Genomic DNA, 14,308 nt, shown 5'->3' with positions numbered 1-14,308 from the left:
AGTGCATAACCGACTAGACCAGCAACCATCGAATCGTCGGTATAGACAACGCCAGAGCCCTGATACGTGGCCAGGATGGAATAAAAGCGGCGTCGGAAGGCCACCGGAGGGACTGAGTCCTTCGGGCCCTGTACCAAGTCGAGCCGAAGGCAAGGGCGAGGCACACACCATGGGGGTGTACGCAGAGAGGTCCGGAAAGGAGGTGATACACGGAAACACCCAAGCCCGTAGAGAAGCTGTTTGACGCGTACGGCGATCGGACAACCCGACCGGGGCCGACGTTCTGGCAGACGGACGACGGACTGCGGGAACAGGACACGATAATTTGGATGCCCGGGCAAGCTAAAAACATGGGCCGCATAAGCAGCCAGTAATTGTTGGCGTCGTAACCGCAGTGGAGGGACACCTGCCTCCACAAGTATGCTGTCCACAGGGCTGGTTCAGAAGGCACCAGTGGCAAGGCGTATCCCGCTGTGGAGGATTGGGTCCAGCACCCGCAATGCAGATGCGGATGCGGATACTGAGCCATAAGCCAGACTCCCGTAGTCCAGATGGGACTGGATTGCCTGGTAAAGCCATAGGAGAGCAGATCGGTCGGCGCCCCACCTGGTGTGGCTCAGGCATCGCATAGCACTTAGATGCCGCCAACACGCCTGTTTAAGCTGCCGAATATGAGGCAGCCAAGTCAACCGGGCATCAAAAACAATCCCCAAAAACCTATGTGACTCCACCACTTTAAGAAGCTCGCCGTCAAGATAAAGCCGCGGCTCCGGGTGAACAGTGCGTCGCCGGCAGAAATGCATAACGCAGGTCTTGGCTGCGGAAAACTGAAAACCATGCGCTACAGCCCAAGACTGCGCCTTGCGGATTGCGCCCTGTAGCTGACGTCCAGCAGCTGCAATGCTAATAGAGCTGTAGTGAAGGCAGAAGTCGTCAGCATACAGGGAAGCAGAGACAGTATTTCCCACGGCCACCGCGAGACCGTTAATAGCTATTAATAGCAGACACACACTGAGAACAGAACCCTTGGCACACCGTTCTCCTGGACTTGGGAGGAACTATATGAGGCCGCGACATGCACGCGGAAGGTACGATACGACAGAAAATTGCGGATATAAATCGGCAGAGGGCCCCGAAGACCCCATCCATGAAGCGTAGAAAGGATGTGATGACGCCATGTCGTATGATACGCCTTCCGCATGTCGAAAAAGACAGCAACCAGATGCTGACGGCGGGCAAAGGCAGTACTGATGGCCGACTCCAGGCTCACCAGATTGTCGGCGGCGGAGCGGCCTTTACGGAACCCACCATGAGATGGAGCCAGAAGGCCTCGAGACTCCAGTACCCAATTCAAGCGCCGGCTCACCATCCGTTCAAGCAACTTGCAAAGAACGTTGGTGAGGCTAATGGGACGGTAGCTGTCCACCTCCAAAGGGTTCTTCCCTGGTTTCAGAATGGGGACAACAAGACTTTCCCGCCATTGCGACGGAAACTCACCCTCGACCCAAATGCAGTTGTAAAGATCGAGAAGGCGTCGCTGGCAGTCCACTGAAAGGTGTTTCAGCATCTGAGAGTGGATGCTATCTGGCCCAGGAGCGGTATCAGGACAAGCGGCGAGGGCACTGCGAAATTCCCACTCACTGAATGGAACATTGTACAATTCAGGATGGTGAGTGCGAAAAGAAAGACTCAGACGTTCTATCCGCTCCTTAATGGAGCGGAAGCCCAAGGGGTAGTTGGCAGAAGCGGAATTCATAGCAAAGTGCTCTGCCAAGCGGTTTGCAATGACGTCGGAGTCAGTACAAACTGCTCCATTCAGTGAGAGCGCAGGGACACTGACAGGGGTCCGATAGCCATAGAGGCGGCGAATCTTGGCCCAGACCTGCGATGGGGTGACATGGAGGCCAATGGTGGACATACCGCTCCCAGCACTCCTGCTTGCGTTGGCGGATAATACAGCGGGCTCGCGCACGCAGCCATTTGAAGGCGATAAGGTGGTCGATTGAGGGATGTCGCTTGTGACGCTGGAGCGCCCGCCGGCGAGCTTTAATAGCTTCAGCGATCTCAGGCGACCACCAAGGCACAGTCCGCCGCCGAGGGGACCCAGAAGAACGGGGAATGGCAGATTCGGCGGCAGTAACGATGCCGGTGGTGACCGATTGAACCACTGCATCAATGGCATTGTTAGAGAGAGGCTCAATAGCGGCAGTGGAGGAGAACAAGTCCCAGTCAGCCTTATTCAGAGCCCATCTGCTAGGGCGCCCAGAAGACTGACGCTGTGGTAGTGACAGAAAGATCGGAAAGTGGTCACTACCACAAAGGTCTTCATGCACTCTCCATTGGACAGACGGTAAGAGGCTAGTGCTACAGACGGAAAGGTCAATGGCGGTGTATGTGCCATGCGCCACACTGAAGTGTGTGAAGGCACCATCATTTAAGATCGAGAGATCAAGCTGCGCCAATAAATGCTCAACGATGGCGCCTCGACCTGTTGCCACTGACCCACCCCACAGATGGTTATGGGCGTTAAAGTCGCCCAGTAACAGGAAAGGTGGAGGCAATTGAGCTATCAGAGCAGCCAGGACATGCTGCGCGACATCACCATCCGGTGGAAGGTAAAGACTGCAGACGGTAACAGCCTGTGGCGTCCACACCCGAACAGCGACATCCTCTAAAGGTGTGTGGAGAGGTACAGACTCGCTGTGAAGAGAGTTCAGGACATAGATTCAGATGCCACCAGACACCCTTTCATAAGCTGCCGAGTTCTTATAATAACCCCGATAGCCACAGAGGGCGGGGGTTCGCATTGCCGGAAACCAAGTTTCCTGCAGAGCAATGCAGAGGAAAGGGTGAAGGCTGGTAAGTTGGCGGAGCTCAGCTAGATGGTGGAAGAAACCGCTGCAGTTCCACTGGAGGATGGTGTTGTCCATGGCTGAGAAAGGCTTGACGGGACTGGGAAGGGAGATTACGCCGCTGGGTCACCTGCTGCCTCCGATTTAGCACCTGTGTTAGTGCTTTCCATGGCGTCTGATGGACCGGCGAGATCGAGGTCCTCAGCGGACGCCAGAATCTCCACCGCATCCTCAGACGCAGAACTGGAAGGTTGCGGTGGGATGGCTGCCACCGCGAGTTCCTTGGGCTGAGAGCTCTTCTTGGGTTTCTCACGCCGTTCCTTGGGTCACCCGGCTGGGAGGGCTTCACCAATTCAGTCTCCGGGACGGAGGAGGATCGTGAAGCCCTACGACCAGCTGATTGCGGGCACTTACGCCATTGTCGGTCGTCAGGCTTCTCGCTGGCGGAAACCTGGGAAGGGAGGGACCCAAGGGACCCCTTGCGAGCGTGAGAAGCCGAAGAATGTGGACACTTCTCCGGCTTAGAAGTGGGGACAGATGTCCCCTATGGGTGGGATGGTGTTGCTCCTGAGGTAGGTGGCGCAGGAGCAACCCGGTGGGTAGAGCCCCCCACTGGCGAGGGGGCAGGAGGAGTTTTACTAATCGTCGACCCGGCCACAATTGGAGAAACAGACGGGGCTAGCACAGGTGTTTTAGCAGCAGCGTAGGAAGATGTCATTCTCACAGGATGGAGTCGGTCGTATTTCCTGTTGGCCTCAGTATGGGTTAGTCGGTCCAGGGTCTTGTATTCCATGATTTTACGCTCTTTCTGGAAAATTCGGCAGTCTGGCGAGCAAGGTGAATGGTGCTCCCCGCAGTTGACACAGATGGGAGGCGGGGCACATGGAGTATTGGGATGTTATGGGCGTCCGCAATCTCGACATGTGAGGCACGAAGTGCAGCGAGAAGACATATGGCCGAACTTCCAGCACTTAAAGCACCGCATCGGGGGAGGGATATAGGGCTTAACGTCACATCGGTAGACCATCACCTTGACTTTTTCCGGTAATGTATCCCCTTCGAAGGCCAAGATGAAGGCACCGGTAGCAATCTGATTTTCCTTCGGACCCCGATGAACGCGCCGGACGAAATGTACACCTCGGCGCTCTAAATTGGCGCGCAGCTCTTCATCAGGCTGCAAAAGGAGATCCCTATGGTAAATAACTCCCTGGACCATATTTAAACTCTTATGGGATGTGATCGTAACGGCAACATCCCCCAACTTGTAACAAGCGAGTAACCGTCGTGACTGGGCAGAGGATGCCGTTTGTATCAGGACTGACCCAGAGCGCATTTTTGACAAGCCCTCCACCTCCCCAAACTTTTCCTCTAAATGCTCGACGAAGAACTGAGGCTTTGTGGAGAGAAGACTCTCCATCAACCCTCGTACAAACAAGAAGCGGGGCGAATAACTGCTACTGCCATCCTGAGACGTTCCTCCCACGGTGTGGCCAGGGAGGGGAACGTTTTCGGATCGTACTTCTGAGCGTTAAACTGAGCCCGAGAACGCTTAGAGACTGCTGGCGGCTGGCCACCAGCAAGATATTATGTACCACGCTTCATTGCGGGTCATCCGCCCTGATGCCACCTACTCCGACCGAGGGCCCTGCCCACGGGTGCCACCCAGCCACGGCAAGAGCCACCTGGCAGGATGGCTGTTGCCGGGAGTCCCGATACCCCAGGAGGACAGGCATCTACTCCTTGGCATACGTGGGGAGTTAACGGCGCAGGCGTCAGTAGAGCGATCCCTGTTTTGTCAGGGGGCTACAACCAACAGGGTACATGGCGGCCCCACCACAACGGACTGGCTACCGTGCTGGGTGTTAGGTAACATGTGGTCCATGGTCGCCGTCGGTGCAGAAAGAGGCACTGCACAGTGCAAGGTGTTATCTGCACGCAGAAAGAGTCATGCCCAAGAGATGGAGAGCGGACAGGACTGCAGTTCAACGGTGTATAAGCTGGCGAAAAGTCTGATCGCAAGATGGACACAATGCACCAAGTAAGGCGCCCTTCCCCAATCGGCTCGCTCTTCGGAAAATTTTGAGAGATGGAGGTCAAACCCAACAGGGGACCGTCATATAAGGCCGAAAAGTTTGAGACTCCTTTTAGTCGCCTCTTACGACAGGCAGGAATACCGCGGGCCTATTCTAACCCCCAAACCGGCAGGGGGTTGAGGGGAATTAATAGATTTGGAATGCGGAATGGTGGTTGAAGATGGATGCATGGAACATTCCATTTCGGAAATCGTTAACGAAACATACGAAATTTCAGGCATTACCTCCGACCATGACAATGCAGTGGCTGACAGCCTTCAGTTAACGACTGAGAGAGCACCATTTGCATAGTCAGCGCTAACAGATAAAAACAGTGACTGAAATAACAGAAAATATCAATGTGTGACATACGACGAACGTATCCGTTAGGACAGTGCGGCAACATTTGGATTTAATGGCTACGGCAGCAGACGGCCGACGCGAGTGCCTTTGTTAACAATACGACATTGCCCATAGCGCCTCTCCTGGGCTCGTCACCATGTCAGCTCGCCTCTACACGACTGGAAACCCGTGGCCTGATCAGATGGTAAGAGCTGATTGTATTGTTCATGTGTGCCACAGACTCCATGAAGCCATGGGCTCAAGTTGTCATGAATGCACTGTGCAAGCTGTCGGTAGATCCATAATGGAGTGGGTTGTGTTTTCATGGAATTGACTGGGTCCTCTGGTTCAGTTGAACCTATCACTGACGGAAATGGTTGCGTTCGGCTACCTGGAGAACATTTGCAACCATTCTTGGATTTCATGTTCCCAAACATTGGAATTTTTATTGGTGACAACGCGCCATGTCACTAAGCCACAATTGTTTGCGATTGGCTTGAACACTTTGGACAATTCGAGCGAATGATTTGACCTCCAAGAAACACACATGCAGCATTGCCACTGCAGCCTCGGTTCGGTGGAACTTTTGAATCTGTATGAGCAGTTTCGGAACTCAGTGGTTGGCGATCTCTGTCATGTTCAGAATGTCATGTAAGAAGTTGAAATTTCACTTGTGACTGCTTTCCACTTTTTTCGAGTATGGCCTCGTTTCTGATAGGCCAGACTTCGAGCTCCAGGGCCTGCACTCCTCTTGTGATTCCCGTTTCTTCACAACAGATAGAGTGCCTCTTTGTTCTTCGTCATTCGGACCTGTTTGACCTCACTGGAAGGCTAGGGTGTCATAGGACAGTCCATTGTTCCTATATACTTCTACCAATTCACATTGATTGTTACAGCGCTATTCTCTTTGAAATCCACGGAACCAATATCTACACGGTACTCCACTTTATCAATGGATGGAGCATTTTTTGTTGCCCATTCAGCGGCGTGCTACGGTACTATGGTGCTGGGATTTCAGATTTTACCAGAACTGCAGTCATGTACCTGCAAACAAGAAGATTGATTATGTAACTTTATTTTTTTGAGGTGATAATATTAAAACTATGTAGCTAGCCGCTGTACAGATACAAGAATGTCGCACCACTCAAGACTTTCTTCAATACACTTATGTGCCTATCAGTGAGTAGCATTCGAGTATTCAAAGGACGTTTGTCAGATGACATGCCCACTGCTTCTCATTAAGGATACGCTGGTTACCCGAAACATTATGACCCTCTTGCCTTATAGCATGTTTCGTGATGCGAACAACCGAATGAAAACATGCGATTCAGTCGGTTGTAATTTTACATATCGGTTGCATTATTCATTCATTATTTTGAGTAAGGTCAATCTTGCGGTGAAAACGGAATGAAAATAGTCGACTTAGTTGGTTCTGGTTGGATTGTTATTCATTCATTTCTTTCGAGTGCAATCAGTCTGTGGCAGCAACCAAGTGAAAACAGTCAATTGCAGTTTAGCATTTAGACTGAATTATTCGTTCTTTCTTTTCAGATGAAACCAGTCTTTAGTTATTTCTGTCGGTTAAACCACGTATTCATTCCTAGAACTCAAACGACTCTTTATCGTTTTTGTTGACTGAGTTATCCATTCATTCCTCTGCTCTCTGTAGTACTTTCATTAGCTGAACTAAAGCATTGTTATACATTGGAGGTCCCCATACCTCTGAAGGACAGTCCTACCTTCAAGGATAAATGATGGTCTCTCAGGGGACACGCCAAAGTTAAAACAAGCATTATAAAAATTCATCTACTGAATAGCCTAATTCTTATTTTTATCATTTAGAACTCATTAATATGATGGAATACTGAAAAGTTATGCCTACGAATTTATTTTGTGAAAACTCTTCAAGCTTTTGAAATAAAAAAAACTTTATTAACATTCAACATCTTCATTCTTCATGTCTACATATTCATTTCTCAAGCCGGCCGGAGTGGCCGTGCAGTTTTCGGCGCTACAGTATGGAGCCGAGCGACCGCTACGGTCGCAGGTTCGAATCCTGCCTCGGGCATGGATGTGTGTGATGTCCTTTGGTTAGTTTGGATTAAGTAGTTCTAAGTTCTAGGGGACTGATGACCTCAGAAGTTAACTCCCATAGTGCTCAGAGCCAGCCATTTCTCAACATAGTCGCCCTGCCGACGAACACATTTCTCCCAGCGAGAGACCAGTTTGTTGGTAATTCACTGTAGAAACTTTGATTCTGTTGATGAGGCCACAACCTTATCTCTATTTGCACCGCTTCATCACTACCAAAGTGAAGTCCTCGAAGATGTTGTTCATGTTGAAACTCTGATGGGAGCCACGTGGGGGCTGTATGGAGGATGACCGATGACAGTGAACGCAAAGGATGTCGCAGCGCTTGTGTGTGGTCTGGCAGTGACTTGCTGGAAGAGAGGGTGCTCCACATCTGGGCAAACTCATCGATTCCTAATCTCGATCGCAGCAAGCTTTTTCTCACGCACATGGTTAAGCTACACGCTACCATGTTACATGCTACAAATCGGAGCCGTGTAATACCAGAGCGTTGCAACTCGCATCAACGTAGCAGTAAAGTTGACCTGTTAATATGCGTGACATGTGTTACCTTCTTTGTCATTAATAACCGAATGAAAAATTCTGAGGCATTACTTTTCAGCACCTCTTTGTATAATGCTACAGACTGGGTTATTTCAGATGCTATTATCATGTAGCTAACATAGCTGACGTATCTTTGGGAGTACAGAGTTGACAATAGAAGTTTCCTTAAGGGTATGTAAAGAAAATCATTGCCAAATTTAAGGACTATTTGCATTTATTTTTACTGTGAAGTTGCGATGACGTCCATTGATTCAAATCATTGGAATCTAACCCCTAAAACTTATTCAGCCATTTATTTGTATGGGAGTAAATATATTTGCAGAAAATTACGTTCCCACCTACATACGTACAAATTATACCCATGCACACAAACTTGTTTACATTTTACAGCTTTTGAAAAGTACCAGGTTCATGGGCACGAAAAATTAGTCTTCACATTCACTCATTGGCACCTCGGTATCACAGTTTTTCCTGAAGAATATGTATGCCAAATAATACGTGTTGTTGTTCTTGTTGTCTTCAGTCCTAAGCCTGGTTTGATGCAGCTCTCCATGCTACTCCATCCTGTGCAAGCTCCATCTCCCAGTACCTACTGCAACCTACATCCTTCTGAATCTGATTAGTGTATTCATCTTTTGGACTCCCTCTACGATTTTTACCCACCACGTTGCCCTCCAATACTAAATTGGTGATCCCTTGATGCCTCAGAACATGTCCTACCAACCGATCCCTTCTTCTAGTCAAGTTGTGCCACAAACTTCTCTTCTCCCCAATCCTATTCAATACTTCCTCATTAGTTATGTGATCTACCCATCTAATCTTCAGCATTCTTTTGTAGCACCACATTTCGAAAGCTTCTATTCTCTTCTTGTAAAAAAAAAATTTATCGTCCATGTTTCACTTCCATACATGGCTACACTCCATACAAATACTTTCAGAAATGACTTCCTGACACTTAAATCTATACTCGATGTTAACAAATTTCTCTTCTTCAGAAACGCTTTTCTTGCAATTGCCAGTCTACATTTTATATCCTCTCTACTTCGACCATCATCAGTTATTTTACTTCCTAAATAGCAAAACTCCTTTACTACTTTAATTGTCTCATTACCTAATATAATTCCCTCAGCATCACCCGACTTAATCCGACTACATTCCATTATTCTCGTTTTGCTTTTGTTGATGTTCATCTTATATCCTCCTTTCAAGACACTGTCCATTCCGTTCAACTGCTCTTCCAGGTCCTTTGCTGTCTCTGACAGAATTACAATGTCATCGGCGAATCTCAATGTTTTTATTTCTTCTCCATGGATTTTAATACCTACTCCGAATTTTTCTTTTGTTTCCTTCACTGCTTGCTCAATATACAGATTGAATAACATCGGGGAGAGGCTGCAACCCTGTCTCACTCCCTTCCCAACCACTGCTTCCCTTTCATGTCCCTCGATTCTTATAACTGCCATCTGGTTTCTGTACAAATTGTAAATTGCCTTTCGCTCCCTGTATTTTACCCCTGCCACCTTTAGAATTTGAAAGAGTATTCCAGTCAACATTGTGAAAAGCTTTCTCTAAGTCTACAAATGCTAGAAACGTAGATTTGCCTTTCCTTAATCTTTCTTCTAAGATAAGTCATAAGGTCAGTATTGCCTCATGTGTTTCAGTATTTCCACGGAATCCAAACTGATCTTCCCTGAGGTCGGCTTCTACCAGTTTTTCCATTCGTCTGTAACTCGAGTTAGTATTTTGCAGCTGTGGCTTATTAAACTGATTGTTCGGTAATTTTCACATCTGTCAACACCTGCTTTCTTCGGCATTGGAATTATTATATTCTTGTTGAAATCTGAGGGTATTTCGCCTGTCTCGTACATCTTGCACACCAGATGGTACAGTTTTGTCAGGACTGGCTCTCCCAAGCCCGTCAGTAGTTCTAATGGAATGTTGTCTACTCCGGGGGGCTTGTTTCGACTCAGGTCTTTCAGTGCTCTGTCAAACTCTTCACGCAGTATCCTATCTCCCATTTCATCTTCATCTACATCCTCTTCCATTTCCATAATATTGTCCTCAAGTACATCGCCCTTGTATAGACCCTCTATATACTCCTTCCACCTTTCTGCCTTCCCTTCTTTGCTTAGAACTGGGTTGCCATCTGAGCTCTTGATATTCGTAAAAGTGGTTCTCTTCTCTCCAAAGGTCTCTTTAATTTTCCTGTAGGCAGTATCTATCTTACCCCTAGTGATATAAGCTTCTACATCCTTACATTTGTCCTCTAGCCATCCCTGCTTAGCCATTTTGCACTTCCTGTCGATCTCATTTTGGAGTCGTTTGTATTCCTTTTTGCCTGCTTCATTTACTGCATTTTTATATTTTCTCCTTTCATCAATTAAATTCAATATTTCTTCTGTTGCCCAAGGATTTCTACTAGCCCTCGTCTTTTTACCTACTTGATCCTCTGCTGCCTTCACTACTTCATCCCTCAAAGCTACCCATTCTTCTTCTACTGTATTTCTTTCCCCCATTCCTGTCAATTGTTCCTTTATGCTCTCCCTGAAACTCTGTACAACCTCTGGTTCTTTCAGTTTATCCAGGTCCCATCTCCTTAATTTCCCACATTTTTGCAGTTTCTTCAGTTTTAATCTACAGTTCATAACCAATAGATTGTGGTCAGAGTCCACATCTGCCCCTGGAAATGTCTTACAATTTAAAACCCGGTTCCTAAATCTGTCTTACTATTATATAATCTATCTGATACCTTTTAGTATCTCCAGGGTTCTTCCATGTATTCAACCTCCTTTCATGATTCTGAAACCAAGTGTTAGCAATGATTAAGTTGTGCTCTGTGCAAAATTCTACCAGGCGGCTTCCTCTTTCATTTCTTAGCCCCAGTCCATATTCACCTACTACGTTTCCTTCTCTCCCTTTTCCTACACTCGAATTCCAGTCACAAATGACTATTAAATTTTCGTCTCCCTTCACTATCTGAATAATTTCTTTTATTTCATCATACATTTCTTCAATTTGTTCGTCATCTGCAGAGCTAGTTGGCATATAAACTTGTACTACTGTAGTAGGTGTGGGCTTCGTATTTATCTTGGCCACAATAATGCGTTCACTATGCTGTTTGTAGTAGCTTACCCGCATACGTGTAGAAGAGCGAAATTATGGTACTTTATTGCACAATACACCGAGCACATGTATAGAGAAAGTTCTCATAGGAAGGATACAAAGAACCGACCAACTCTAATAACTATGCATCATCGGTTCTGTTTGGGTGTGAAGTCTACAGAACACCCTCCCCCCCCCCCCCCCCCCCCCCCCCCAACCCATCTCCAAAGCAGAGCACTGTGGGGCAGGTCTGACTGTAGCAGTGTGTCACCTTCCAGTCAGTTATTGTGAGGCAAGCCACCAATCAGAGCGTTACTTAACTTTTTCAGCAGCGTCTGCTTGTGACCAGTTGTGGTGATAGGTCGTCCTTGCAGGATAATAACTAGACCATTTCTTACATGGTCGACTGTGTTGGTACCCCTAATCCCGCAGGTGCTGACTAATGTAATGTGGAGCCCTACGAACCCAGCCATAGTGGCAGTGCTGGGTGTAGTCTGCATTTCCTGTTCCGTGAGTGCTACTGCGACGCCGATGGTGTCACTCGGAGGAGAGAGGTGCTGAAGCTCTGTGGTGTCTGCTCCCACTTGCAGTTGTTGATGCTTTGGTGCAGTGACATGTCTTAACTTCTTCCAGGTTCTCTAGAACTCAGGCGCTATACAGAATCCATGGAAGGATTTCCATTGAGTAGTACACTACGTTTGTTCTCCACGTTTAAGGACTGATCTAGTGCAAGGAGAGTGCAGAGCTGTATGGATTGTGTCATTCCAAGCATCACGTATACCACAATCTGCCAGTGTTACCATGACGTTGTGAAGATACTGTGTGCACATTGGCAATGTGTTGTCTGAACTGCCTGACCAAATCCACGGATGGCGTAGTGATGAAAGTGATGAAAGAGGGATTCTGGAGTCAGATTTATATCTTCACTATATAAAATATCGGCTAAGAATGTTGTTATGTCTGCCTTGTAGACAGATCAAACCGCTAGAAGCACCCAAGGCAGTGCTTCAGTCCAAAGGTCATTGCGGCAAATGAGTTTGTGGCGTTCGCCTGCTTTTATTTCTTTGTTGATTGTCCTCGCTGCCGACGTACTGCGTTGTTACACTGGCTGAAAAATGGGGTTTGTAATTTCGACACTGACTGCTATAAATAATTTAGCCGACAGGTGCACCGTTGTGTTTCACAGTAGTTTACTTTCACTGTTCACAACCCTCAATAACACACAGTGCTCTATTGTTGAACTTTCGATAAGCCTCATTAATAGGATGCAGACGAGCATCCACATACTGCTACAATAGTTTACTGTTGAACATCTACAGGTAGTAAAAGCCTAACCACACAGTTCACTGTTGTAGAATAATACACTCCTGGAAATGGAAAAAAGAACACATTGACACCGGTGTGTCAGACCCACCATACTTGCTCCGGACACTGCGAGAGGGCTGTACAAGCAATGATCACACGCACGGCACAGCGGACACACCAGGAACCGCGGTGTTGGCCGTCGAATGGCGCTAGCTGCGCAGCATTTGTGCACCGCCGCCGTCAGTGTCAGCCAGTTTGCCGTGGCATACGGAGCTCCATCGCAGTCTTTAACACTGGTAGCATGCCGCGACAGCGTGGACGTGAACCGTATGTGCAGTTGATGGACTTTGAGCGAGGGCGTATAGTGGGCATGCGGGAGGCCGGGTGGACGTACCGCCGAATTGCTCAACACGTGGGGCGTGAGGTATCCACAGTACATCGATGTTGTCGCCAGTGGTCGGCGGAAGGTGCACGTGCCCGTCGACCTGGGACCGGACCGCAGCGACGCACGGATGCACGCCAAGACCGTAGGATCCTACGCAGTGCCGTAGGGGACCGCACCGCCACTTCCCAGCAAATTAGGGACACTGTTGCTCCTGGGGTATCGGCGAGGACCATTCGCAACCGTCTCCATGAAGCTGGGCTACGGTCCCGCACACCATTAGGGCGTCTTCCGCTCACTCCCCAACATCGTGCAGCCCGCCTCCAGTGGTGTCGCGACAGGCGTGAATGGAGGGACGAATGGAGACTTGTCTTCAGCGATGAGAGTCGCTTCTGCCTTGGTGCCAATGATGGTCGTATGCGTGTTTGGCGCCGTGCAGGTGAGCGCCACAATCAGGACTGCATACGACCGAGGCACACAGGGCCAACACCCGGCATCATGGTGTGGGGAGCGATCTCCTACACTGGCCGTACACCTCTGGTGATCGTCGAGGGGACACTGAATAGTGCACGGTACATCCAAACCGTCTTCGAACCCATCGTTCTACCATTCCTAGACCGGCAAGGGAACTTGCTGTTCCAACAGGACAATGCACGTCCGCATGTATCCCGTGCCACCCAACGTGCTCTAGAAGGTGTAAGTCAACTACTCTGGCCAGCAAGATCTCCGGATCTGTCCCCCATTGAGCATGTTTGGGACTGGATGAAGCGTCGTCTCACGCGGTCTGCACGTCCAGCACGAACGCTGGTCCAACTGAGGCGCCAGGTGGAAATGTCATGGCAAGCCGTTCCACAGGACTACATCCAGCATCTCTACGATCGTCTCCATGGGAGAATAGCAGCCTGCATTGCTGCGAAAGGTGGATATACACTATACTAGTGCCGACATTGTGCATGTTCTGTTGCCTGTGTCTATGTGCCTGTGGTTCTGTCAGTGTGATCATGTGATGTGTCTGACCCCAGGAATGTGTCAGTAAAGTTTCCCCTTCCTGGGACAATGAATTCGCGGTGTTCTTATTTCAGTTTCCAGGAGTGTATATGGACACATATGGAACAGATACTTTCATTGTTTTAACATATGGCCTATTGGTGTAACACTCATTTCACAGATAAGTGGATGGATTGTTGCTGACCTAACTAATACGGGTTTCTCGTCTGAAACTCTGCCATGGACTGACTGTCTCGGGACGAAAAATCAGGCCCTTACAAATCCTCACAATAACAGGCACTGAAACTACACATTGATGTTTAATTTACAGAAATCACAATTAAAACTTAACTCATTAAATTAACTGAATACATCTAAGAATTGGTTCTTTTTAACAGTTTCTTCTACTATAAGAGTTAGGTTGAGTTATTTGTTTAAATCATAAAATGAACAAATATCGTTACGCAAACAATACTTTTGACAATACTGTTAATTACTATGGAATTAATGAAAGGGACTGTAAGGAGGATGATCGATGACTGTGAACCCAAGGCTTCCGATTGTGGCAGATGTCGCTGCGCTAGTGTGTGGTCTGGCGTTGTCGTGCTGAACGAGAGGGTGTTCCACGTGTG

This window comes from Schistocerca gregaria, chromosome 3, assembly GCF_023897955.1.
Source record: "Schistocerca gregaria isolate iqSchGreg1 chromosome 3, iqSchGreg1.2, whole genome shotgun sequence".
Classification (NCBI taxonomy): domain Eukaryota; kingdom Metazoa; phylum Arthropoda; class Insecta; order Orthoptera; family Acrididae; genus Schistocerca; species Schistocerca gregaria.
The sequence above is the reverse complement of the archived record's forward strand: the minus strand, read 5'-3'. Positions refer to the sequence as shown.